We start from the raw sequence: 4,293 nt of genomic DNA, 5'->3' as shown, positions 1-4,293 counted from the left end.
CGTGTAATCGGCGGCATATGGTTTGCGTAGATGGTGCATTCTCACCTTCACTTAATAACTTTAAACCTATTTTGGATGCAGATAAAAAGGGATCTAATGACGAGATATTCACTATTCTTTTATCTATTCGAACATTAGTGACTTTTGGACGTCCTGATTTTGGTACAGCTGAAACTCGTCCATCATTCTTATAAGTAGTAACTATCTTAAAAATAGCTGCCGGTGTTTTATTGAAAAATCTAGTAATTTCTCGATACGTATATCGTTCATTTTTCATCTTAATAACTATTCTTCTCTCCTTATTGGTTAAATTAAATGCTTTTTTTCAGCCATTTTTTCGTTTTAATCTTAAAGAAATACACAAATGCCAAACAAATATTAACAAATTAAAAAATATATTTTAAAAATATAACAACATAACCTTAATACATCAAAATGATTGCTACAGACTCTATGAATTTATAACATAACACAGATAATATAAAACACATTTCAGAGACAAAATGTAAAACAAAAACTCAAGATGTTTACTTACTTTTGTAACTCCTGTAAGTACTATATTCTAATGACTCTAATATAACACTGTTAATAGACAAAACAAATGTTTGAATAATATGTGAAAAACAATGGAGGATCATTGCCCTGACATTGGCTATCACCATTGTTAGAATACCTAACTTCAAAGTTTAGAAAAATCTACTCAAAAATTGAAAACATTTATATTTACTTATTTTTGTTACATACTGTGTATATATATATATTGTATATATTAGGGTGGCTCTTATTTACCTTTGATGAAAATTTTTTTTCGAATTTTGTTTGCGGCATTTCTGAAAACTGTTCCAATTTAAGAAAAAAAAATCTGGAAAATTTTAGCCCAATCGGATAAGAAGAAAATATGCCGTCGGGCTACTAAACTTTATTATAAAATGAAAGAATCATCGATTTTCTGAATATCTTCTAACTTATTGAACTTATCAAAAAAAGTTTCAAGCAAAAGTTGTAGATTTGAATATGGGGCATATTTTAGGCTATGTTCACTTTTTCGTATGACGAAAGATTTCCGAGAAAAATAAAAAAAACAGGAAATAGATTAAAAATTGTTAGTGATCTTCTTAATTGACTTGAATATTTTTAATTAAGGGAGACACAAAAATATATTCTTGATTTTTAACTTAAAAGGGTCATTTTAGAAAATTTGAAAAATAATTTATAAAAACAATATTAGAAACCGTTGATATAAAATGCTGTAATTAAGATTAAAAAGTAATTCGTATTTAAGAAAAATTTAGAATATTTTATTTTATTGTATCTTCATAATAATAGACTATTTTATCATATCTTAATGTAATGAATTAAGATAATTACAAATTAACACATTTTATATAGATTTTATTATATAACTTTCAGTCTTATAAGATTTTATATCTTTTTAGACAATGTCTCTTTTTTATAGTCGGGGAAACCGACGGTGGTAATCATTCACAATTTGCAAAATATATAGTGTTTGTTCTGCGTTCTTTGTGAATTGTCTATTGTAATTTTCCATCAATTGAACACCCCTTTCTACCGTATCATTAATAACTCGTAGTTTATTCACTATTTCCACCCCTTTTTGGAAACTAGTGTTTTCAGACTACAAGTTGATGGGTCTGTGTTTGCAAGAATTAATCATTATGGGTCTGTTTGCAAGAATTGATCATCTAATTTATATCTTTTAAAACAATTTTTAGTTTTGACGGAAACGAAGTATTCAAAAATCCCTTTTGCATAAATTCAAAAATTTCTTTTATTAATACTCGCTTAATATTTTCTAACGGCAAAGTCAAATAAAAAAATGCCAATGCGATAGCTTCACGATAGCTAAAATACTATAAATGGTTCCTAAACGTATATAGTATCTACGTTGAAGCATGGTTTAATGTGTCTTCTGCTACTAAAGCATCATATTAGGATTTCAAATTTCTGTCTAAGTTTTACGAATATCGAACGATTGATCATAATATTTCTCGAATTACTTTGCATAAATTGAGGAATCATTTATGGTACTTAAGCCCTGAAGCTATCGCATTGGTATTTTTTTATTTGACTTTGCCATTAGAATTGAAACAAAAGATGTTTAATGCTTTAAATCGTGAATCATGTGACGAAAATATTAATCGAGTATTAATAAAAGATGAAAAAATTTCTGACTTTATACAAAAGGGATTTGAATATTTCGTTTCTGCCGAAATAAAAAATTTTTTTTAAAGATTTGAATTAGATGATCAATTCTTGCAAACAGACCCATCAACTTGATCTGAAAACACTGGTTTCCAAAAAGAGCTGAAAGTAGTGAACAAATTACGAGTTATTAATGGTAAGGCAGAAAGGAGTGTTCAATTGATGGAAAATTATAACAGATTATTTATAAAGAACGAACAAAAAAAAAAACAGAATATGATCTGCGAATTGTGAATGATTACCACCGTCGGTTTCTTGACTATAAAAAAGAGACACTGTTTAAAAAAATATAAGATTTTATAAGACTGTAAGTTATACAATAAAAATAATCCATATGAAATATGTTAATTTGTAATTATCTTAATTCATAATATTAAGATATGATCAAATATTCTATTATTATTAGATACAATAAAATATAATATTCTAAATTTTTCTCAAAAACAAATTACTTTTTAACCTTAATTATAGCATTTTATATCAACGGTTTCTAATATTTTTTTTATAAATTATAATTAAAATTTTCTAAAATGACCCTTCCAAGTTAAAAAATCAAGAATATATATATTTTTACACCTCCCTTATTTAAAAATATTCAAGTCCATTAAGAAGATTATTAACAATTTTTAATCTATTTCCTGCTTTTTTATTTTTCTCGAAAATCGTTCGTCATACGAAAAAAATAAATAGGACTTAAAATATGCCCCATATTCAAATCTACAACTTTTGTTTAAAACTTTTTTTCATAAATTTAATAACTTCGAAGATATTCAAAAAATCGATGATTTTTTCATTTTATAATAAAGTTCGGAGGCCCGGCGGCACGTTTTCCTCTTATCCGACTGGAATGAAATTTTACACAGATTTTTTTTTCTATTGGAATCGTTTTGAGGGGTGCCGCAAAAAATATTCAAAAATCGAAAATAAGAGCCACCCTAATATATATATATATATATATACATATATACATTACTCAACAAAATTAAAGGATTACTTGTTCCACTCTGCAAAAATAGGCAAACTTCGAGATAGAATAACTCCGTCAAAAATCATCGTATCGAGATTTTTAAAAAAGAATTTTAAAGCTTGAAATCTCTACTTTTCAAACCGGTACTTTAAAAAACCGTATTGCTCATATTTCATAAAGTTACACAAACATAAATGAAGATGCATCAAATCTCAAAATTTTTTACGAAATTTGCGAAGTTCCACCGAGCCAAGTAAAAATTATGCACAAATACGGTTTACATCTTTCGAAAGAGTGAATCTTTATCTTCAATTTCATTTTTTATGAAGCTTCGTAGGATTTTTTTTCACCGAGTTATTCAACGTCAAAGCAAAAAGGGTCGTTTTTAATTCAACGTTGAATAACTCGGTGATAAATAATCGTACAGAGCCCAACAAGAAAGCAAATTAAAGGTAAAGATTCACTCTTTCGAAAGCTGTAAACCGTATTGGCGCACAATTTTTACTTGGCTCGGTGGAACTTCGCAAATTTCGTAAAAAATTTTGAGATCTGATGCATCTTCATTTATGTTTGTGTAACTTTATGAAATATGAGCAATACGGTTTTTTAAAGTACAGGTTTGAAAAGTAGAGATTTCAAGCTTCAAAATTCTTTTTCAAAAATACCGATACGTAAGTTTTCTTTTACGAAAAATCTTCTGAATGAAATTCGACCGATTCTAGTTGTTATGTCTACAACATAACAATTACATTTAAGTCTAATATATACTACTCAACAAAATCTAGGGAACACTTTCAAACACGCTAAAAATTGAGCAATATTCAGAACACCATAATTCAATGAAAAATCATCGCAGACAAAAAATTAAAAAAGGATTTTAAAGGTTGAAATCTCTACTTTCAAAATCTATAATCGAAATTTCAATATGACTGATACTTTACGGAGTTATACGGACACAAATGGATATCCGTCAAATCTAAAAATTTTTTACAAACTTTTCACAGGTCTATGGCGTGAGGTACAAATAACACGAAAATGCGGTTTACAGCAGTCGAAAGAGTGAATCTTTACCTTTAATTTGTTTTTTTATTAAACATTGTACG

The sequence above is a fragment of the Trachymyrmex cornetzi genome, unplaced genomic scaffold (assembly GCF_001594075.2).
Source record: "Trachymyrmex cornetzi isolate Tcor2-1 unplaced genomic scaffold, Tcor1.1 scaffold1280, whole genome shotgun sequence".
NCBI lineage: Eukaryota > Metazoa > Arthropoda > Insecta > Hymenoptera > Formicidae > Trachymyrmex > Trachymyrmex cornetzi.
The sequence above is the reverse complement of the archived record's forward strand: the minus strand, read 5'-3'. Positions refer to the sequence as shown.